Consider the following 25,600-nt stretch of genomic DNA (forward strand, 5'->3'; position numbering starts at 1 on the left):
CCTGTCCATTCTCTAAGATTTCCTTACATCTCCTCACTTGCAAGCAATCCCAGGACTATTCTAGCTCCTCTCTCTCCCCTCACTCCTCTTCCTCCAGAAAAAGAACAAGAAAGTTATTACAAATATATCTGAAGGAGAAAAAAAATGGAGTATTATGTATACAATAAAACATGAGAAGTACTTCGTAACTAGCATAAATTAAATCTCCAAGTTGTAAATAAATTGTTTTCAATGTGCCAAAAGCAATGCAATGCTTCAAAGTCCAATGCACAAGGAGAGCTGCATAACAACAGTGATTCATGTTAGAGCTAACAACAGCATGGCAACCAAGGATAAAACAGTGCTGAAGCAAAACTACAGAGAGCTTTAGGCTTAGCCAAGTCTCAACAAAACAATAAAGCAGAGGCACTCCCTCACACACATTTGTATACACTCTTTGAATCAGCAACCTGAGCTGCTGCAGGAGTTAAAACTGGCACATCTGATAGGTCACATCTTAGACCCTCAGTCCTGTTGGACCCTCAACACCTTCCTCAGCAGTTGTTTCCTTCAGGTCTTCTTCACCATCACTCCTATCAGCTCCTATGACTCTCTAAAAACTGTGTGTCTTCATTCCTGACTAAAGTAGTCAAACTTGATGCACTTTGTGCCTTCTCTTTAGAAGACTCCCTTTTAAAGCACCCTCACAGAAGAGGTGCCTTCTCAATTGAAAGGTTTTGGCTGTCTGGAATCCTTTCTTCCTTCTTTTATTTAAAGGGCAAGATACCATACCACCTCAAATCACTGTGAGCAAAACTCTAAACATAATAAACAAGAAGTCAGAGATAGATAAAATAGTTCCTCAGCAACATCATAAAGATTTATTAGAAAAGTGTGCTCTGCAGAAAGAATTACTTTCAAATTTGTGAAGAAAATGGCTTACAGGCAACAGCTGACCTTAACAAGAAGAGCAAAGAAAATGTGGCTGTTTAGGAATGTTATATCACAGACTGCAAAGAAAGATTCATCTGGTTCTGTCACAGATTTAGTACCTGATCCTACCCCCAGTAAAGTCAGTGGGAATTTTGCCATTGACTTCACTGGGGTCAGAATAAGGTCCTAAGTTTTTAATCACATGCTTTTAATTTTTCTCTCCTCTATTTCCTAGAATGCTTCATAATGAGCATAACAAAGTGATTAAATTAGTAGAGACTGGAACTGAGGAGCCAATTTTTCATATTTGCTGTGTCCATAATTTCCATTACAATCACAGTAAATCTGCATGCAAATAACCACTTAGGCAACTTACTGATCAGTGATGTGCACAATTAGTGACTGCAAACCATCACAGCAACCACACCCGCAAATTGTGAGCAAACCGTTTTTGTGCATGCATTCTGAAGATGTCTAAAAGACCAAGTCATGTGAATTTCATTTAAAATATTCTTCACAGATACAAATCTTTGCAACTCAAAAGAAGAAACGATAAATTAAAAGTCTGCTTTTAGCAATAGTAAAGAAATATTCATACTATCCAAATCCAGGTCCAAGATTGACCTCTAAATAGCAACAGCAATTACTAACGATCAGGGCTGTAAATGGCAATTTTCCAGATTTAATTTATATTTATTTTGATATTGAGGTTCAACAGCTCTCAACTCCCCAGTTTGGCTAGCAATTTCTTATCACTAATATTTTGTTCAATAATTCATTTATCAAACAGAATAGCTTTTAGGTCAAATGATATATTACCTGTAATACTACACCATGCCCCAGAAACAATGCATCTTAAAACATGACCAGTGTCTGTGCAAAAAAGTTCCCAGCATCCCATTGTGACAGAATACACCCCTGTATGCACACCCTATGCACTACTGTAATAATATTTGTACAAGGTATGTCTTGTAAGGTATCATTTGAAAACTCATAATTTGCTGGTCAGTACTCTCCTGATAAAATATGTGTGATAACATTGCATGTGAAGTCATAAGATTTCCTTGTATGATGTTATTAACACATGTTCAAACCCTACAGCCAGACCAGGCAGAAGTCAGGTCTGTCCTAAACAAAGAAAGGACAGAATGTATGCTTGCTTTAATTTCATTTAAGCAGTAAACAGGGTCATGAAGCAGAGAGAGAAAACAGAGGAAGTTCAAACAGGTGGAAAAAACCCCATCAGGCAACATCCTTCCACATAGACACTGTTTCCTGGGTCTCAGCTGGAAATGTTTTTCAACAGGGGGACTGAAATTATAGAAAGGAGGGACAAACATCCATAAGGTGCCCCCTTTTCTTTCCCCCCCGCCTATCACATTCTCTGCACCTGAAATGGCAAAAGGAAACTGAAGAGTTTGGTCAGTAACTTTGCTGGAAACATGTGGTGAGAAAGTTTGCTTTGCAACTAAGTTAGTTTCTTAAGTAGATACCAGTGAGCATTTTACCTTTATTTTTCTTGTTACCATTTCTGACTTTTATGCCTCATTACTTGTACTAACTTAAAATCTCTCTCTTTGTAGTTAATAAACTTGTTTTATTCTTTTATCTAATTCAGTATAGAATATCTGGGTTGGAGAGGACCTCAGGAGATCATCTAGTCCAACCCCCTGCTCAAAGCAGGACCCATCCCCAACTAAATCCCCAAATGGCCCCCCTTAAGGATTGAACTCACAACCCTGGTTTACCATACCAATGCTCAAACCACTGAGCTATCTCCCCCACATCTTTAAGTTGAAGTGTTTGGGTAACTGTTTAAGGTAATAAACTGGCATCTTATTCCCTTAAGGGAATAATGGGCTTAATATATTTGTACTATCAGGAGAGGGCTGGGCAGTACATTTTGGGGGGGGGGGAGAGACCTGGGACTCTTGTGTGTATTGAGATCACCCTACAGTAAACCAAGGCTGCTGAGAGCCAGGGTATAGCTGGGAGGCTGCAGACACTCAGGCTGTTTGTGAGTGACCCAGCTGGGAGCTATTACAGCATGACATTGTAAAGCACCCAAGGTTGCAGGACAGGGTTGGCCCAGTCCCCCCTGGTATGTCAGACCCACGTCAGCCCTAATATAGGTTGAGTGTTTGGTCAGAGAATCTAGTGTCAATTTGTGGTGCAAGATATGTTCTTAATACAACTGTACATGTTTTCTCTGGGGACATAATCCACTTCCTCCATTGTTTTATGGATATCAAATCTATACGGTAGGACTACACTGTCTCAAGGTTAAATGTTTCAGCTAAGCACTCCTAACACACTTAATTCCTGCAATGATTCTGTGGGTAAAATCATGGCCCCAAGGAAGTCAATGGGAGGTTTGACAACTTGGTTTGTGTAAACTTGTTGGCATACCCACTCTCTGTGCCTAATCTCAAGTTTTTGACCAAAGAATTAGATTGTGGGAAGATTTTTTCAGGTCCTCAGCACTGCCTCCAGACCTTGGGAGTTTTGGTGCTACCTCTGCAAGAAGTGTCACCAGAGCAGACTCCATAGCCAGTGATTAACAGAACATGGAGAAAACAGAGTGCAGGAAGGGTGCAGAATTTTTGAGCTCCACCATTCTCCTAATTTAAAAATACATAGAGCAGGGGGGGAAAAAAACAGGTGAGAGAATATTATGAGAAGAAACAGGTCAAGCAAGAGGAACAGCACAGGCTTTTCAGTTTCCCATTGTGCTCCTCAACAGCACTCTTTCTAACCATTGCTGTATCTATGCATTTTGGTTATCCACAGTGCCTATTCCACAGTTCCCAGTACAGCTTCCTGAAGCAGGGGCTCATGGGAGAGAACTTGCAAAATACGATGGCAGCATATTATTTGCAATAATGTATGCTGACAATATTTACCTATATAAGTGCCCCCAAAACCATACAAAGTGATAAGGGATTCTTGTCAGTTGTGGTCATTGCAAGGTGGCCGATAGCACTATGGGATTGTAGTGGGAGGACCAACTGGACCAGTACTGCTGCCACACCTCTGATTCCTGCCTACAACAGCACCAAAATGGTTTGAGCTGAACTGGAGGAGGACAGAGGTATCCCAAAGTTTTGGTCAGAGATGGTGGCTCATGTTGGTACTGGAAGCAGGTAAAACATTAGTAGTGCTTTTGTATATGGAAACTAAGGGTATGTCTACACTGCCATCAGAGGTGTGATTGCAGCTTAGGTAAGCATACCCATGCTAGCTTTAATCTAGCTAGAGCTAAAAATAGCAATGAATGTGTAGCAGTGCAGGCTGTACAAGCCCACACAGAATCCTAGGTACATACTTGCATTGCTAGCTTGGTCTGGGGTCTGTGCCACCATGTCTTCACTGCTATTTATAGCCACACTAGCTAGATTAAAACTAGCCCTGGTATGCCTACCAAAGATGCAATAATATCTCTGATCACAGTGTAGACATACTGTAAGTGTCCGACAAGCATTTCAGGTATCTGAATCGGAACTGGAAACACCAATTTTCTCCAGCATAGACACGGATGAAAAATAGTGAGCCAGATCCTCTATGGGTGTCAATCTGTGTCACTCCATTGTCCTTAGTGGACCTTTGCCAATGTATAGTCCTTGAGGGTCTATCTTACAAATTGTTTGGGTGAATTAATGCCACATTCAACGAGTATTCTTGAGCCAAATCAACTCCAATAACAAGACTATGTTCTCACTATTTTTTTCTTATGTCAGAGATGTGTCCCTTTCAAAGCAGAAAATGAACTCAGGCCAACAAAGCACTTTTGGCTAGCCCCCGAATGTCGCAAAAAGAGTTGTGTGTCAAGTTGATGTTTTCAGTGGAAATGAAGAGAGCATCAAGATGTACCAAATACCTCAGCCTACACTGGAGGAGCATCTTTCCTTGACATGCATAATATGATATCCAATACATAAGGAACTGTAGGTAGCTAGAATAGAGCAGAGGCAGCATAATACAGTGAATAGGAAATATGACTGCTACTCCAACTATGCTATTGAATTGCTGTGTGATCTGGCACAAATCACAATCTTTGTGTGCACCCCTCCCCATCTTTACCATGAGGGAAATACCTTTCTTTGTGAAGTACTGTGAAAGCTATGGATGGAAAATGTTATGTAATTACTAAGCATTATTATTGTTACATATTTATGTCGTTCTCCTTAAAATAAGAGCCTCAACTTTATTTGATTATGTGGATTGAAATACAAATACACCAAATCATTTTGAATATTGCTGGCAGTTTCCCTCTTACTTTAGTGACATTGCGTTATCTGATTAGTATCTCTGTATTACTTGTCAGCCACACATCTGAAACACATTGTGCAGAAGATACATTGGACCAGACAAACATGCAGTCTGTGGACAGTAGCCTCTCCATTGTAAGTAGCATGTATCATAAACCCTCTGTGAAACAACAGCAGTTAGTTATATAACCTGCAGAAACTTGTTGTGACTGAAAAGCCATTGTAGGACATGGCAGCAACTGTGAAGTATGCTCATTTGCCCCCGTCACAGCACTGACAGAATGTTGTAGCAAACTGAATTATATTTTCAGTCACCAGGTATTCTGCAAAATTGCTCAAATAGTGGGGAAAGATGAGGGACTCTAAGCCTGATCAGGAATAACTCCTGGTTACACTGGCATAAGTAAGAGGAGACGCTATCTGACTACGAAACATTTCTTGGGAGATGAGTGGGGAGGGGCTATGAGCAACCATGCCATCTGTTGCATAGCTCACTGATAGCTTTAGCCAAAATGTGTTGAGCACTCTACCGTACAGCTTTAGGACCTGTTAATCAGGTGAGACAGTTAATAGGGAATCACAAGGATAATGGGTCAGCAGAACTGCAGCGGATAAAAGTAATTAATTGTAGTGAGCTGAATACAAGTGTGGACTGGAATCTAAAGACTGAGACCAGAAGGCTAGTAGTTTAAATGCAGGGTAAAGCAATATACTCACGGAGCCAGCTGCTAAATCGGTCTGTGGTGATGTCTGTGAAACTGCTTGATGGCCTGTACAGGTGTCCGTTTTTCACATTTCCCATTCATATTAAACACAAAAGTCCTCACCCCATTAATACTAGTCTCTAAGCCACAGGATTTAGGGACTTCAACAGCAGAGTCAAGGGAAAGGGTAGGGACGGCTTTGTGGCCTGCATCATGCAGGGGGTCAGACCAGATGATCATAATGGTCCCTTCTGACCTTAAAGTCTATGAGTCTATGAGGATGTTTCTAGTGGCAGGTATTATGGGTCTGATTCTTCTCTCACTTATATCAATTTCAAATCAGGAGTGATTTTATTTGCACTTGTGTGAGAGAAGAACCAGGTCCTGCAGATTTGGTCCAGGCTCACACTATGAACCTCTTTGTGCTGTTTTGGCAGCACAAAAGGGTTTTAATGTTCTTCTACGTCGATAACTGAGGACTGTCTCATGCTGGCACTATTCCCCTCCATATCATTTTCCCTAGAATAATAGGTGTGGTGAGGACATGCCAGTGGTGAAAGGGGGTATAGCTTCAGTGCTCTGCCCTTGGGGTCCAGCACAAATTGTCATCATTTGGAGTCGCCTTCAGGCTGCTCCAAGTTACATCCAGGGCTAAACTACTTCCCGAGCAGTCCTGGGGGCATGAGAAGTACAAAGAAATTAAAATTGCCTTTGCCCCAATCCTGCCTTCCACCCCGAAATAGTTATCTGATTTGTTCACGTCAGCTCTTGGTATCCACATACTACTGAACCAGCTGCTAGACTTATAGGCCTGCTTTCGTTTCCAAAGGCACACAGTTGTAGAGCACCTAGACCCTTCTCGATGCTGTATAAATAAAACAACTTACTGAAACAAAACACCATTCAGACTGACAACTTGCATTATTAAAGCCTATGTTAAAAAGGGTATTAAACTGATGGCAGAGGACTGCAGTATTTCATTTGGTAATGTATCCTAGATTTGGAAAGCATCTTTCAGATAATCTAACTCAAGCAGAAAAGGACCTACCCTATCAACATTTTCCTCAGAAACCTTTAGTGATTGTGCTGCAACATCCTCACCATTAGGCAAACTGTTCTAATCTGCCTTATCTTCTCAACAGAAAGCTTTTCCTAATATCCAAGCCAAATTCTTATTTTTTTCCAACTTGGCTCCTTGTTTTATCAATCCATTCCACTATGAATAATGCTCTCCCCTCTTCTATACCATCTTCTTTCAGTTAGTTAAGAAGAGTTATCATGTCCACTCCCATTAAATATAGTTTTCCTAGGAGAAGCAAATACAGATCCTTCAATCTCTCCCTGTAAGTAAGGGTCTCAAGACCATTTAGGATTTGTGTTGCCCTTCTTTGAACTTTACCTTTTGCATTGTAAGATTGTTTGTTTTGGTGCTGCAACACCAATACATGAAGAATTTCTAAAAAGTTTATCACGTGAAACAGCCATTTGCTAGGTCCTGGGGACGTCTCAAATGGTTGTATGATTGGATCCTTCATTTATACTTATGCTCTGTATTGTTCTTTATGCTTATTGGATCCTGATTCTCTGCCCCAGCCCCAGTTTAGTTTAGAGCCGCTTGCAGGCTTCAGATTCATGGATTCCAAGACCAGAAGAGACTATTGTGATTATCTCGTCTGGCCACAGAACTCCCCAAAATAATTCTTAAAGCAGATCTTTTAGAAAAACATCCAATCTTGATTTTAAAATGGTCAGTGATGGAGAATCCCCCACTGGTTAAAAATGTTTGCATTATTTCCAGTATAAATTTCTTTAGCTTCATCTTCCAGCCATTGGATTGCGTTATATATTTCTCTACTAGACTGAACAACCCATTATTAAATATGTAGGTACTTGTAGACTATGATGGCTCTGAACCCACTGAGGATCTCCTATGCTTGGAGAGTCCCCAGCTGGGGGAATATGGGTGGTTTCCACTCTTTCTGCATCACCCAATTGGCACAAAAGGAACGGAGTGTGGTAGTGAATCTGTCCCATTATCTTACACATCTTTACATTAAAGACCTGAAGTCAGATCTTCCTGTAAGTAAGGCTGCTTTGTGTCATGCCTTAAAGCCACTTGAACAGGCCCTGGAGGATTTACCCTATGTTGGGGGATCCTCAGGTGGCACAGAGCTACCATAGTGGCTCCTATGAGTTCCTTCTTCCCTGGCTGATGATGCAGAGGATGTGGCTGGGGAAAAGCTAGCTTGTCTGGGGCATCCCTATGCACTGACTGCCAAAGGGTTGGGTTAGGGATATAAGCAGCTGGTGCAAAATAGAACAGTCCTGAAGTTGATCTACTATATGATGGGAAGCAGCCAGATGGCTGGACATCCCCAGGAAGAGCACAGCTCACCTGCAGCTCAGGGTTTGGGGAACTCCTTTCCACACTAGTCTCAATCTATCCTCTTTGTGAGCACAATGCATTATAATTTAGACTTCTAACGACCAGGTTATTCCTGTGCACTCTGTTTCTTCCCCACCAGCTGCATTTACAATTTACTGCATGAGCAAAACTGCATGGAATTGTGTGTCCCCAAATAGCACACCCCAAATATCCTCTCACAAATTAGTCTGACAAATTTTCAAACTATGCAGAGCCATCTTTTTTTCCCTATGCTGCCAGGCTTTATAGCTACAAATTTAATTGTTGTCAAATTTATAGTCTATACCAAAGGCTGGATCCTGCAACCACTTACACACGCAGTTAACTTTATTCACTTGAGTAGTCCCCATCACTAACATAAGTAAAGTTATGCACATGCAATAAATATTTGCAAGGTTGTGCCCCAAGTTATTAATGAGTACATTGCATAACACCAGTCCCAATAGAAATCCTTAAGGGACCCCTCTTGGGTACATCTGACCATTCTGATTTAATACCATTGATAATAAGCTTATCTATCATTCCTTTATTTTCTCTACCTGGATGTTATACAACAAGGTTATGTCCCTATGAGCTTCCTCTGTAGTAATGTACCTTACTAAAATCCAAATCAATTATTGTCTGCCCACCCTCTTGTTCTAATCCATCTGGTCTGTTGCTGTACATTACAAGCCCTGTGGAGGGGATAGTTTAAATTTTTAATCTGTATTTTTACAGAGGGTAGCATTCAGCTATCGTTTGAAGATGTGAAAAATTAATAAAAATTCAAGAAAGGTATTTTATCTTATTTCAACCTGAGTTTTATTGTCCCCTGGAAGAATGACTGAGATCTTTATAAATATCCCAGAGGTATTTCTGAAGAAAAACAAAGCCATCTGCTGGGGTCACGATTGGCAATTAGGGGAAATCAGCAGCAAGGGAATCTACGCTGATTGTCTGTGTCTCCTCAGTGCAGCTCCTGAGAATTAATATAGAAGAATTATTGCCAACCAAAATACACAAACATCAAGCTTTTTCACATCCTTTCCACTTACCTAGCTGATGTTGTGGCAGATTAGTAACAGCTAGGGTTTGGTCAGAAGGTGTTCTGTAGTGATATCAAATCAGGCTATATTTCTCACTACAGTAAATCCACCTTAAGCAACCACCCAACGGACAGAAAAAATGTTTCCATAATTGAGGGTAGTCTTCCCAATAAAGGTGAAACGAAATTGTACTAAATGGGTGAGATCCTGGTCTGTGCTGTGCCTGCTTTCCACAACACAGCTAACACAAAGTACTTCTAAAGTGTGCATACCTGGACCTGGGACAATCACTCCAATAGGGGTTCTTTCAGTGTGGTTGAGCTGGAATAGCAGCTCCTAGTAGAGCTAGTAAAAAAAAAAAAAATTTGGATAGAATGGTTTCTTAGGCCCAGGATATGTATAAAGAGAGACTACCATTCCATCACCTCTCTCTCTCAACATTTTTCAAAAGGTCTTGGTTTTGTTCTGATGCAGAACAAAAACATTTGGAAAACTCAAAACATTTAACGAAACACAATTCTTGTTTTCTGGCCATCCTTAACTCCTACACCACCTGCTTCTTCCTGCAACCTGTGTACGGGGTACAGGTAGAAAAAGTAGGAACTGCTTGTGTTATTAACAGCCAGTGCAACACACAGCAGGTCTAATTGTTTCTTTCTGCTGTGTGCTGCCTGGTTTTTATGGCAATTGCTGGATCCGACACATCTATCAGATTTTGCTGAACTCATCTAAATTATACACACATAGTCTCTGGGGGGGCGGAGGTCAATACTCGGCAGGCTTTGGGGAACACCAACTCCGCAGCTTGAAAGTTTGGCCCTTAAATGACAGATCATGTGACTCTTCAAATATATTTCACTTCCTATATTAAAAAAGTAGGAGTAAGCTATTCAAAGAACAAAATATGCAGGCTCTTAAGATGGTCCTTTTTGGATAAGGTTTGGTTTGAGATTTGAGTCATTATCAAGGTTTTGGCGCTATCATTGTAGCTGAGCACCTGAGTGCATAATAGATATAACAAGGAACTTTACAAAACTGCACATGATTTATTTCACTTGTATATCAGTGCATTACAGGAGTGGAAAGGGGAATACAAGAAGAGACAAAATATGAAGATTAAAGTACAGAGGAGAAAGATTATTTTACAGAGCAGCCATGGAGTTCAAAGAAAGACAGTGATTATGATATACCAAATGATTAAATCCAGATAACTTTTATTATATAGATTCTGATCTTGTGAGGAATAAAATTTTGGATGTTGCCTCAAAGAGAAGCAGCTGTTATACATGTGTAACAGATATATTGTCCACAGAATGTCAGCTATGCAGTGCCAAGAGTTATTGAGGATTATATTGGAATAAAAGTAAGGCATTTTCTTTACTATTTTAAATCTTAGTCAGACTCAGAAATGGCAGGTTTTTTTGGGGGGGTGGGGGGGAACTTAGATGTTAATAGATATTATCATGAGCAAAAGAGTCCTTAATGGATATTTTAATTCTTGCATACCAGCTGCTCAATTTTCCCATTGCAACAAATCTGTGGCTGCATCATAGTTGTCACCTATTGCACAAGCCTGCACCATGGAAGGTAGAATCAACTTAGGCTGTTTTGTTCCAAAACCAAAGGCTCTACCATTTGAACTATAAAAGATTTCCCCTTGACTATTAGCAGTAGTAGTAGAGCTTATATCTTACATAGGCCAAGCTCTAGTGGGCACTAGTCCCTGTACAATAATACATTCCACTAGCATGAAGATCAGAATTAGTAGTGGACTCACCAAAACTGTCAGTGTGAAGCAGTTAAACATGCATTTTCCTTTGAAGCATCTCCTCTGACATGTCCAAATGACAGTGACAGAGCAATAGCAGTATTACAGATTTTTATACATTTTCAGCATAACTACTCAAAAAATTATGCAGACAAGAAACATGTTCATGCCATATGCAGGCTACCCTAAGTATATTTAAGCTAGTCTGCAAGCACTTTGGTACATACTGAATTAGGAGGCTTACCTCCCATTACCTTCATAATTGCCCATGGCATATTAACAAAATAAAATCCATAATAGATTTTGTCTCTTAAAATGGGGAGGGATAGCTTAGTGGTTTGAGCATTGGCCTGCTAAACCCAGGGTTGTGAGTTCAATCTTTGAGGGGGCCATTTAGGGATTTGGGGCAAAAATCTGTCTGGGGATTAGTCCTGCTTTGAACAGGGGGTTGGACTAGATGACCTCCTGAGGTCTCTTCCAACCCTGATATTGTATAAGTCTTTATAAAGACCAAAATAAACAATTTAAAGTTGCAAAATAAGTCCTTGGATCTTCAATAGCAAACTGGTAGGGTATATTATTAATTAATAACATCCTAATATTGTATAGAGCAGTGGTTCTCAACTAGGGATCTGGGGGCCGCAAGCAGGTTTCAGAGGGTCCATCAAAATAAACCAGCGAGCAGGGTCAGCGTTAGACTCACTGGGGCCCAGGGCAGAAAGCCAAATCCCAAGCCGTGCTCCTTGGGCCTGAAGCCAAAGCTCAAGCCCTTCCTCCCCAGGCTGAAGCTAAAGTCAGAGCAACTTAGCCCCTGTGGTGTGAGGCCCTGGGCAACTGCTCCACTTGATACCCCCTAATGCCAGCCCTGGCTTTTAATCTACTGAAAAACAGTTGTTGTGGCACAGGTGGGCCGCGGAATTTTTAGAGCATGTTGGGCGGAGGCTAGGCTCAGAAGGAAAAATGTTGAGAACCCCTGGTATAGGAAACAGTGTTCCCCAGTTTATGTGCTCACCTCTCTGAGGATATCATACACTCTGCATAAGCAGCTCCATATCCACCCCGTCATATAATTATTTGTGTGTATGAAGTTATGAGATTTTGCGGTATGGTTGCTATTGAAATATGTTGTAAGTTTGAGAGTCTCCCACTGCTCCTTCTCCAGTAACAACACAGGAGGTGATCCACAACCAGGCAGGTGTTAAACAACCATTAATCAGAAGGGGAGTTGTAAACTAGGGATCTACAATTCTGTAAGAGAGTTATGCGAGCATCACACAGTGAGGGATTGCTCAACTCTGTGACTCAGCAAAGCCCACCAGGACATATCTAGCTTAGTGTTTTCCAGGATATAAAAGGAGATCATATCAAACATAGGATAGGAGGATATAAAATAGTCAAAACATGATGCCACTGTCTCCTTTCTCCTACCCACCTATGCTGGAAGCAACAAGAATGCTGGGAAGACAAAGACTTAAGCCTGGGACCAGTCTCCTCAGTTCAACGGGGAAGTTCATGTATTAAGAACTATAACATCTACTAGGGTGAGAAAACTGCTTGATCCAAATACTGTCCATTCTAATAAGGTTTAAGATTTAGACTGTGTGCTTACCTTTTATTTTCTTTGGTAACTATCTCTGAACTTTTGTGCATACCTCTTATAATCATTTAAAATCTATCTTTCTGTAGTTAATAGATCTGTTCTATATTTTATCTAAAACAGTGTGTTCTGGTTGAAATGCTAGGTAAATCTCATCTCAGTTTACAAAGGCTAGCGTGTGTCCTCTCCACATCGAGGGAAGGGATGACTGGGTAATAAACGTATACTGGTCAGGCTTCTGACCAGGGCAAGACGGTACAGTTCTAGGGTGCAAGGCAGGGGGCTAGGGAGATTTGCTGATGCTTTTCTCTGTGTGATTTGTGAGTGGGTCAGGGAGCATTCATGCAATTTAGATGAGTGTGGGGCTCTACAGGCTGTTGGGCTAAGTGACAGTGCCTGGAGGGGTTTGCTGCTTGTCACTAGCAAAGCATTGAGAGAGACAGCCCAGGCTGGAGAGTTAAGGGGGCACAGCAGTACCCGAGTTCCAGATTGTACCCCGGGGATCCTGTCACACATCTCCAATAGCAGGGTGAGGTTTATTATTAATTATTATATAACATCCTAATATGGTATAGGAGACAATGTTCTCCAGTTTATGTGCACCACCTCTCCAAGGATATCATACACTCTGAATATGGGACTAAGTATATAATAGTTGTATGAATAGGCAAGTTCAGTGTTGTTGTCCACCTTCCCTGTTTTGTTAGGCCTGAATGTTTTATTTTCTTGGCTTTGTTTCAAGTCCACATATTAAAAGTCTTTTTGAAACTTTCTTGGAAGGATAATAAGATCAGAGCTTACCCATTAAACCATGATTTCAAAACAAAAATCAATGTAATGATTCCTACCCATGAACTATAGCCGTACCAGAAAGCAGCGGAAACTATTGCTCTAACTTCTATTTTATTTTTTATACTGTTACAGCTTTAAAATACATGTTAACTTCTGGCTCAAAAAAACTAGTTTATCCCTGGTATTAAGGTCATATGAGATAGTTTATGGGACAGACAAGGTAAGGGCTCCCACCACAGTGAAAATATAAGCACCTCTGGATACTGTGTGGAAAATCCATTAATGGTAATGCATGAGACTTCTGAAGGGTTTCCAAAGGAAGAAAAGGAAGGCAAAGGCTAGTGGTAAGAAACTGCCCCCATGAAAAATGATAACCTACCACAATGTAGAGGCACTGTTGCCAGCAAGTGCTAGGGCCAGAGCCCGCAAACACACACGAGTAGTTCCACTGATTTCAAATGGAGAGTTTATAGGAGGGAGGATTTTCAGGATCAGGTTCTTATGTTGATCAGAAAGACACTAAAGGTAGGAACAAATCCAGTTAAAGTCTTCTTGTTATTTTTAACTGCCTAGGGAATAAAAGAATCAAAAATTGGACTGTATAAGCTAAGCAATTCAAGAGTAGAATCCTTTGGGTTGCTGTTGGAATCTGTAACTAGTACAATGACTGCCCAGAGACACATGGCTCTGGCCAACAAATGGCCTGAAATAGTTGTCAAAACTGATAAATAGAGTGGAAATGTGCTAAGAACATAAACTTGACAGATATATTCTTACAGGTCTATTCTTTTAACAGATGTTCATAAATGAGGGCTCCATTGTCTTGTAATGTGTGTTGTGAATGGTATTTAGTTATTTAACACATATATGTCTTTAACAGAAAGAGATTCAGTTTCTATTTTACCATCTGGAGCCCAGTAAGGTTTATTCCATTCTTGATAAACAGCTGCCTCATTATACTTCTAAGCAGCTTTCACTTTGCGGCACAAAGCAGTGTGGTCCAATTTATACTTTTAACAGATATTCTTTAAATTAGCCCTTATTTAAAATCACCCTTGACTATTCAGAGCCTTTTTCCTTATCAAGTGGTCTCAATACTTCTTGGAGTGGAATAATTTGTAAAATATAAAGGCATAGGTGAATGTCAACACTTGGACCTTCATACTCATGAGGCAATGGACTCACTGGCACTCTTATTATTGTGATAATCTGCATTGCAATAGTGACTACAGACCCTAATCAGGATCAGAGCCCCATTGTGTTAGGCACTATTCCAGGGGTGGGCAAACTTTCCAGCCTAAGGGCTGCATCAGGTTTCAGAAATTGTATGGAGGGCCGGTTAGGGGAGGCTGTGCCTCCCCAAACAGCCAGGTGTGGCCCAGCCCCCGACCCCTATCTGACCCCCCCTTGCTTCTCACCCCCTGACGGCCCCCCCGGACCCCTGCCCCATCCACCCCCCCAGTCCCTTTCCCCTGACTGCCCCCAGAACCCCTGCCCCAGACTGCCCCATCCAACCCACCTCTCATTCCTGACTGCCCCTCCCCCCGGGACTACTGCCCCCATTCAACTCCTGTGGTCCCCGCCCTCTGACCGCCCCGACCGCTATCTACCCCCCCCGGCCACCACCCCGAACTCCTTTGCCCTCTCTCCAACCCCCTCCCCCCCAGCTCCTTACCACGCTGCCTGGAGCACTGGTGGCCAGCAGCGCTACAGCCGCGCTGCCCAGAGCACCAGGACAGGGAGCCGCGCCACCCGGCTGGAGCCAGCCATGCCACTGCGCAACACAGAGCACCGGGTCAGGCTGGGCTCTGCAGCTGCACTGCTCCAGGAGCTCACAGCCCTGCCACCCAGAGCATTGCACCGGCGGCGGAGCGAGCTGAGGCTGTGGGGGAGGGGGACAGCAGGAAAGGGACCGGGGGCTAGCCTTCCGGGGCAGGAGCTCAGGGGCCGGGCAGGAGGGTCCCACAGGCCTGAACGTGGCCCGTGGCCCGTAGTTTGCCCACCTCTGCACTATTCAAAGGAAGACCCACTCACTGCCCTTAGGAACTTACAATCTAACTTGTTGCATATGTGCAGCTCCCTGCTTCCATGCAGACAACAGGGCTCTGTAAAGGAGCAGGAGGTCTGCCCATGCAGGCAATTACAGGGGCCAAGGCAGAAAATCAACATTAGAGGGTGAAGGACAAGGAGACAATCAAATACATACAATTATCACTTGATTTCACCCTGGGCACTGAGATTCAAAAGATCTGATCAAAAGCACTGGATGGAATCCCTATGAGTCATGACTAGCAATGGGAAATTCTGATCCGGGGCTTGATCCTGCTTACACCGAACTCTCTAGCAAAACCCTCGACTTCAACAGGAGCTGACTCGGGCCCACAGATAAAGAATATAGGCCCTCTGTCAAAGAATCCAAATTTCTGTGTAAAAATTTCTCCCCTATTTCTCTAAGGGGCGTTTGGGCTCTAAAATTCTAAGCAGAGCAAATCTTCCTAAAAATAAAACCTTTACTCTTTGAAGAACATTGCTTTCACAAGCACTTCTGCGGGAGGAGATTTTGAAGTGAATGTTCCTCTTTTTAAACCCTGTTCTGAACCACTACAGATTTTTCACCCTTGTTTTTTGTCAGGACTCAACTAGCTTGCTAACAAATCATAAGCGCCAACTCCGTGGGTGCTATGGGGCTGGAGCACTCACGGGGGAAAAAATAGTGGTGACCCCACTGACCAGCTCTTCCCCCCCACCCAGCGCCTCCCACGTACCGGTGGACCCAGCTGATCAGCTCCTCCCCAACCCTCCCAGAGCCTCCCGCCTGCTGCAGATCAGCTGTTCAGCGGCATGCAGAAGGCGCTGGGAGGAGAGGGCAGAATGGGGCAGGAAGAGGTGGGGTGGGGCTGGGGGCCTTGGGAGAAGGGGTGGAGTGGGGCCAGGGCCTGGGGTGAAGTGGGGATTGAGCTCCCCTGGGGAAATTAGAAAGTCAGCACCTCTGTAACAAATGATGTGTTTATCTGTTCTGAGAACAAAAGAATTGCTGCATTTCAGAAAGAGTTCTAATGGAAGTAACTAGAATCCTCATTTCTTTTGCTCCTACACAACGTTCAGTATTTTCAAAGGAACCATAAAAGCCTGAAACTGTAACAACTTCTGAGCTCTTTCAAACAGCTGGAAAAAAAAGGGTGGGAGGTAGCAAGTTTCCTGCCTAGTTTTTCAGAATGAAGGGGAAGGTATTTAATCAAGGAAACAATTCCATTTACAAGAGAAAAAGGGCATGCAAAGGTATTTTTCTATATCCAAGGGAACTTTACCAGAAGCTTGTTCTAGTTCACTTTTAAAGGGGAGCAGCTCAAGCTGTCTCTACAAATCTGAGTATCTGAATTGTTATAGAGCAGGACACCTTGAACCTTTCCTTAGGGCAAACCAAAAAATGTTTCTAACTGAAGTAAAATTTATGACTTGCTGTGGCTCAAAGTAGGGAGAGGTTAGATTAACACAGATAGTTGTTATTAAAAAACGGGAATAAACAGGTGTAAAATAATGCAGGTCAGATCAATTTCACTATCTGGCATATGTAGGCACAATTCCATTGAATAGATTTTACATTTTTACTTCAGTATTGTAATTATCACATTCCGTTCTCTCTGCCTAAGTCTCCTGTGGGGTATCAACTATAAACAAGGGGCCTAATTCTGAACTAACCTAGACCAGTTTTACATTGGTGTAACTCCATTGACTGCAAAAGAGTTTGTCCTAATTTTTACACTTGTCAGTGAGATCAAAATCAAGCCCAGTATTATTCATTTCATGTCTCAAACTGTTAGGTAGTGTTGCTGTGCGCTTTTAGGGCCTGGTTCAGTGGTAGTCTAATGTGAGTTGGATCAGGCCTTTAAACACTATAGTTGGTTGGAAAATTTTTGTGAAATATTATTTTGCTGGGTATTTTTAAACTACCTCAGAAATGGCTGTATTTTAGTGGTGGGTGAAGAGGTTCTTGTGGGCATGCTGCTGCTGCCCTGTGCAAGTTGGATAGTACTTTTTCATGTGGGTAGTCCCATTTGCCTCAATGGGAATATGCATCTAATTACTACTCAACAAGAGTAGAGGTCTCAGAATTGGGTCCTGTGTTTGTAAAGCAATTTAGAATGAAAGATCCCTTCACAACATTAAATGATTATCGTTATGGTAATTTCTTTCCTGGTTTTGTATTTTTACTATTAATTCAGAAGACTTTACTTTCTTTTTCACAAAATCAGCAGAAATCCCATTTATTAGGATACCAGAAGAAAAAATAAAAGTAAATGAAATTTTTCTGTCGATATCTGAGCTTAAACACAAAACAACATACTGTTCTACCCTTTTGTTCCTACAGGGGATATATTGTATAATGATTCTAAAAATATCTGTCAAGTAATTTGCAATTATAAGGAGGGTAACTCCATTGGGACTGGAGTCTTATAACGTGTCTAAGAGTTCAATGCCAAGATCTCTGCAGAAGGGTATTTAGCACTGTGTACTTTTCAGATCGTACACAGTAGAGCCGCCGTACTAAAAGGACCATAATACTTCCTAGTTTCAGCTATTACCTTGCAAGGACATACATAAATCTGCATAAGTACTGAATATGAAACTGTTTCTGAGCCCAAATGTCAATGATGTAGTATTATTTGGGTTTCAAAGGAACACACAGTGTAAGAACTGCAATAGCCGAACAGAAGGATGGTCAATTTAGTCCAGTATCCTATCTCCAACAGTGGTTTTTGCTGGATACTCCAGAGGAGGGTGAAAAACCCACATAAGTCACAGACTGTGCAATACTACTACGCCATGGGGAAATTTCTTCCTGACACTAGACAGTGATCAGTTCATGCTCTCAAATTTAAAGCATACATATTAGATTTTCCTTGCAAGTTTAATAATTATTCCTATGTGACTTCAAGCTATTCTTACTCATATAAATGCCTATACCTTTTCTTCCTCTCCCCCCTATCCTGACAGCCCAGCTGCTTCTCTCTATTGAAAAAAACTCTTTGTGAATCAGTGGGTTTGCATTTAAAATGTAAATCTTAATGAATAAGTATTTAGTTTATTTAACTTCTTTACAAGATATGTAAGAGGAGCAATGTAGCTATGTTAATGCTGCAGAAGAAACAAAAAGTAATCTAAATTCACCTTTACACTAGAACAAACAAGTGAAGGTCCCATGGGGTGAAATGTCTACAGGGCAGGGGAATACTGCAGATGGCTGCAACCTCTCCTACCCTGTGGGAGGGACTCATGGGACCTGGTACAACCCAAAAAGTGGATGCCACTGTCTCGGCAAGAAGGATGGCCTGAACAGCTGGGCTTGTGCTGATTTAGTTCATCCCCTCAGCAACTTCCACCATAACTATATCCACAGAGCTCCACTGAAATAAGCCACTTCTGGGATGCAGAGTAGGAGCCAAACACAAAGTGAGTCCATAGCACACTGCATAACTGTGTGGAGAGACAAGACAAAAGGAAGTAGGAAGTGGAGCACATCAGGAGTTTGCTTAACACAGCTTACTCTCCTTCGTGGCCAGTGACAAAGATTATGCTGTCATTCGACCAATTTCATAGAATCATAGAATATCAGGGTTGGAAGGGACCTCAGGAGGTCATCTAGTCCAACCCCCTGCTCAAAGCAGGACCAATCCCCAACTAAATCATCCCAGCCAGGGCTTCGTCAAGCCTGACCTTAAAAACCTCTAAGGAAGGAGATCCCACCATCACCCTAGGTAATCCATTTCGGTGCTTCACCACCCTCCTAGTGAAAAAGTTTTTCCTAATATCCAACCTAAACCTCCCCCACTGCAACTTGAGACCATTATTCCTTGTTCTGTCATCTGCTACCACTGAGAACAGTCTCTGGGTAATGGACTGTTCTCAGCCTAGAGAATATGGATGTTTAGCTGAAGTGTCAGCGAAAACTTTGAGGAGCTCAAAAATGGACATTGTACCCACATTATTCAGGGGCAAGTCTGCTGCTGACTAGGCAAACCAGGCATTTTGGGAGCTCACATACATGCCAGATTATGCTCTCAGCAGAGGACCACATTTTATCACTCTGGTGATCATCTGAGGCTAGGTCTACACTACCCGCCTGAATCGGCGAGTAGAAATCGACCTCTCGGGGATCGATTTATCGCGTCCCGTTGGGACGCGACAATCGATCCCCGAATCGACGCTCTTACTCCACCAGCGGAGGTGGGAGTAAGCGCTGTCGACAGGAAGCCGTAAAGGTCGATTTTGCCGCCGTCCTCACAGCGGGGTAAGTCGGCTGCGATACGTCGAATTCAGCTACGCTATTCACGTAGCTGAATTTGCGTATCTTAAATCGACTCCCCCCTGTAGTGTAGATGTAGCCTGAGTTATTTGGAAAGTCTTGCATTTCCTCTTAGATGTGAACACATACGGATCATTTCCACTGTCAGCAGGCTAAATTAGTGTAATTTGCTCCTTCTCAGACTTCTCTTGAAGTTGCCTGAAAGGCTACTGCTACATTCCAGTATAGTTTTAATGCTGAAATCATGGATAGAATCCCTATCTATATTTTATTTCATTGTTGAGGAGTCAACTTAAACACTGTCTTTGCACAAAAGAACCATGATGGTTTCTTTAGGTTTGTTCTGCAACTTGGATTTGTTCGTTTCTGGCCAGGAATATTTCTGTGACTTTTTCAGAAAAGTGAGAGTTGGGCTTTCATGAATAAATACAATGCTCTAGCTTGTAAATATTCCAAGGCATGGCTGATCTGTGTGCGTGTGGTGGTGTGTGTGTGTATATGTGTGCACGTGTGTGTGTGTGTGTGCGCACACACATGCCTCTGGACCAAGCATATTTATGTAAAGGGTACTTGTACAAATGAAAATGTCATTGTTCCAAGTGTGACATTGCCAAGCAGTCGAAAACCATACTGAGTTTCAGTTCTGGCACAATGTTAAGGTTTCAGTTGTTTTGCACAGAGTCCACAGCTCATGTGAAGCATACACTGCGTAGCAAAGTCCTGTTCCAGTCTGGAACTGAAAATGCTCATAAGCAGTGCAGAATCGCCAAATTAGCAACACCAGAGTGGAACGAGAAGCATGCCAATTTAGTGATCAGCCCAATTATAAGAACTCATAGAATACTCTGTGTGGGGAAATAGTCACTTCTGTTTCATTAGTAAATAGCATGATGCATTAAAACATTTTAAAATGTAGTAAAATTGATTAGTTTAAATACAATAAACAGAACAAAGAAGTGGTCTGAAGTGAACAAAGGTCCACACAGTGGGAAACTTATGCTAGCAAACACCAATTAACTCCTAAAAAGATGGAATTGCTTTGCAGAAAACACCAGGTGTGCCATTTAAATAGCCTACATTTAGTTATGAAATAAGCCCTTCAAAGGAATTACACTGGATCTATTCTCTGATTAGTAATCATCCTCCTTAAGCAAACTTCTGGGTGCAGGGACAGTCTCTTACTATACATTTGTACAGCATCTAGCACAACAGGATCCTGACTGTCGTTACAGCTTCTGGGGCATTCTGCAAAAGCGATAATAAAAAATACTCTTTCCACTGAAGTGGCCATGCTCTTTTATACAATAATCTGTATTCTAGGACAGTGCAACCCCATGATTCATACAAACACTTGACATCTTTCAATAAAGAGGGCTTCAGAAAATCTGGCTGGTTAGCTTTAAGGCAGTGCTCAGAGGGTTTCCCATGGCCCCTTTACTCACACTCTGCCAGTGTAAAGGGGCTATAAGGCTATCATAACTGATTCACTAGGGAACTTCTTCCTAGTGTAACTGGATCCCCACATGACAAAAATTACAATGTTGGTGCATTCTTGGGGGAAGAGGGGCCATGGATGCAAACCTACTGTTCTCTGCCTATTCCTGGCTGCTGGAATTTAAATAGTAAGTAAATAAAATCCATTTATTCATGTCTGAATATTGAGGACATCATAGCAGAATTTTTGGAAGCCTTCTCAATCCATTGCTGACTGAGCACTCAGCAGTTGACCTTCCAGTGATCTGCTACACACCATCTATCCATGTCCTCACTGGGTATCCCCTACTATGATGACCTATCACCATTCTTTCTCTGGCAACTTTCTCAAGGTTATGTCCAACTCTGTGCCCGTTGATTTCCCACAGCAGGGTCTGCTTCTCTCCAATATTTCTAACATAAGCATTCATCTTCTTTTCCATCCAGGACATACACAAGAGTCTTCACCAGCACCACATCTCAAAGGTTTAAATTTTCTTAACCGCAGCATTAATTTCCTATGATTCATATCCATAGTTCGCTATAGAAAAAATTAAGCTTCACAAGCTGAAGCGTTGTGCAATTCAAGACGCCTCCATTTTTCCAAACATTCAGAAAGGAGGCCAAGGCTGAGCAAGCCATCTCTAGTCTTCCAATTTCTTTGGCACAGACTCCTTGGTTGGATATGATTGATCCCAGATAATTCAATTCATCTACTGCCTCTATAGATTGACTGTTGTTAATGATGTCTGCTCGCATCCTGTTTGATAATCACATCAATGAGCATGCATTTTGTTTTCACCACATTCAGGGATTGTCCATATTCCTCACTAATGGTTTTTACAGACTAGCACTGGTTGCATTGCATCAGAGATTGTAGTAAAGAGTGTGGTGGCATCAGCATATCTGAGGTTAGTTAAGAGCTGTCCACCAGTGGAAATCCCAGCTCCTTCCACTTTATCAAAATCTTCCAGGGCTTGTCCCATAATAAATTCTGTTTTCATGTTGAAAAGATTTGGGGACAGAATACAGCCTTGTCTCACACCCTTCCCAGCAGGTGACAGTGAGTGGTTTGTTCTCACTCTTGTCTGTTGTGGATAATAGACACTTGCAATGTGTTCAATAAGATGTTTTGGAATCCCCATGTGTGCCTCATCTCTCTCTGAGACCAGCTTGTTGTGGTGGTAGTTCCACTTCTATCAATCACTTTATGTGATTATGGACTATGTAGTGCAGCACTTCATTCACATGTGATACAGGGAGATCTTATGATTGTTTACACTGTTACGTCTCCCTTCTTTGGTGAGGGTAGAAAGTTTCCTTTCAGCCAGTTGTCTGGCCAATTTCTAGTCATTCATACATCGTTGCATGTTTTCCACGAGATCAATACCACAGTCAACAATCACTTTTAGCAATTCTACAGGTACATTATCTACTCTGGTGCTTTCCCAGACTTCATTTTCATCATAGCCTGCATCCGTTCCTCTGGCAGGTTTGATAGCTCCAGCTCCATACTCTCCTTTCTGTTTTTGTGTATTATGAATGGCTCTTCAGATGAGGCATACAGATTGGCATAATAATTCTCCACCAGCATTTGATATCATCACTTTCAGTGAGGACTCTGCCATCATAATCTTTTATTATGTTCAATCACAGGGAAAACTTTTTGGTAAGAAGTTTGGCCACTGTGAACATACCTTTTGTATTATTTTTCTCTTTGTAATTCTCAAGTTCTGCACAATTTGCCCTGCTGTATTCACTCTTGTCTCATCTAGTCTGCCTTTGGATCTGTCTGCTCAGTTCTTTATACTCTCTCCTATGTTCTTCAGTCTCCAAGCCATTCTCATTCATCCTATGTTGTTTTTCCTCCAGCTCAAACATCTTCTCAGTTAACAATGGTGTGATCTGATGCTGACTTTTCAGAACGTGTGTTTTGGTGGCTTTCAGCGTGATAGTTTTCATTTCTCATTCTAAATTTTGCGGTGCACTGTTAAATAGCTGCTGCCTCCTCCTATGTCCCCCTCATACCTGTTTTTGGTAGTAAGTGAAGCCCATATTTAATTCCTAAAGCACTTTGTGATCCTTTCAGATGACAGATGTTATATAAGTGTAAGAAGTTATTAATTGCTATTACTTTATTCTCATGATATGATGATGGAGGGAAAGGATATGAAATGTAGAGACCCGGGGGAAAATTCTGAAAGACTAAAGAACTCTTTGGAAAGCATGAAAAGTACTTACCAGATTTTTTTAGACCAGTCCTATCACTTTTACTCAGATGAAAACAAAACCATCTGAAGCTTATCCAATGGTTTCTGTAGAGACTGTGGATAAACCAGTCCTCTTCAGCTCATTACCAAAAATGTGTGACTCTTCAGTACTCTCTCTATTTTGGGAGAATATTCATAATAACTAACTAAAGAGAGTCTAGGAACACTGGGACAGATTTTTCAGAACTCTCCAGGAGTAAAGGAAGAACATGCATGCATTTGTGTACTTAGGTCATGATCCTGCTAAGTCCTTCAGCTGGTCCCTCAACTCTGATCTGATCCTTCCTAGGAGATTTCAGTTTGAGATTACAGCCAATGCATTCTTGAACCTTCCTCAAATCAGACTATTAACAAAGCAAAATGCTATTCAATTGCTGGAAAATTTTTCATTCGTGTACCAGTAATTATAATGAAATAGATAGTTAGTTCAGCCATAAATACACTATGATATGGACTCTCCAGTATCCAAGGAAACAGAGAACAAAGACAACTTGTGTTGTAAAAAGCTAAACCAATTCTCCTTTATCATTTTACTATTCAAAGTGCCTATTCTGTTGTTGAAGTGAACAGGTCTAAAAATACAAACTCACACACCCAAAAAATCAAAAGTCAAGATGGACCTAAGATGAAAAATTCAGAACCCAATTTCAACCCCCCCTAAAATTTACAGGGGTGTTAGACCTGGGGGTGTTGTTTGTCCACTAAGACAATTTGCAAACCTTGAGTATGATCCTAGCAAGAGTTATCTCCTCTCAGGCTCACATCTAGAGCTACCTTTGGATTCCAAACACCCGAAAAGTCTGCTTATACAGTAACTCCCCACTTAACGTCCTCTCGCTTAACACTGTTTTGATGTTACATCCCTGCTCCATTACAGAACATGCTCGTTTAAAGTTGTGCAATGCTTCGCTATAATGTCGTTTGGCTGCCAGCTTTGTCCATGGCTGGCAGCCCCCCTATCAGCTCCCCTACGCCCCCCCCTCCCCCAGCGCCTCCTGCCCACCGGCAGAACCCGCCGATCAATGCCTTCCCACCTCCCTCCCCTGCCTCCTGCCTGCAGCAATCAGCTGTCTTGCGGCATTCAGGAGGCTGGGGAGGGAGGGGGAAGGCTGCGTGCTGCATCCTCGCTCCTCCCCACAACCTCCTGAATGCTGCAAGACAGCTGATTGCTGCAGGCAGGAGGCAGGGGAAGCAGGGGGAAGGCGCTGATCCGTGGGGTCTGCCAGCGGGCAGGAGGCATGTGGGGGGGGGGGCGTAGGGGAGCTGATAGGGGGCTGCCAGGCTGTTTAATACCTGTATTAAATTGCTTGTTTAAAATGTACATAATGCCTTTTGTCTGGCAAAAAACAATTTCCCTGGAACTTAACCCTCCCCCCCATTTACATTAACTCTTATGGGGAAATTGGATTCGCTTAACATCTTTCGCTTAAAGCCACATTTTTTAGGAACATAACTACAACGTTAAGTGAGGAGTTACTATATTTTAAACTGGAGGTTTACTTCAAGCCCATCAATAATCAGAAGGAAATTGTATTTGGGTTGTTAGTCAGGAGATTAATGATATTGTAGGGAAAATATTAAAGCACTATCCAACAACCTCAAAAACAATAAAAGAAACCCTTATACTCAGGCCTATTCCTGTTTGCATTGCAGAAACCGAAATCTATGAGACTTTCCAGCTGTTGGCAAAAGAAGATGCTGAGATCTGGAATTTCTCATGCCAATAGTGAGAGAGAGAGAGGAGGAAATTGGTTACTCCCTTTCAGGAAGGCAGCAAGGATAATTTTGTCTTTTGCTCTGCTTTGCATAGCACAGTAAAACCTTTGTTATGCTCTTAGCTTTGTTGCTTGTTTTATATATAAACAAGCGAAGAAATGCAAATATGTACTTTCTTGCTGTTCTTCCACATTCAAAGTAAAAGGGTGGGAATAGTGGCTGTACACAAACCTTATGCTTTTCCAGTCTCCAGGGCTGCTAGGGGCCTGTTTGGCCCTTGGAACATGTTATGTTGGCTAGTGGTAACCCCCAGGGAGCAATTATGTCAGCTGGGGATTGCTGTGGT

The sequence above is a fragment of the Chrysemys picta genome, chromosome 6 (assembly GCF_011386835.1).
Source record: "Chrysemys picta bellii isolate R12L10 chromosome 6, ASM1138683v2, whole genome shotgun sequence".
NCBI classification, from domain to species: domain Eukaryota; kingdom Metazoa; phylum Chordata; order Testudines; family Emydidae; genus Chrysemys; species Chrysemys picta.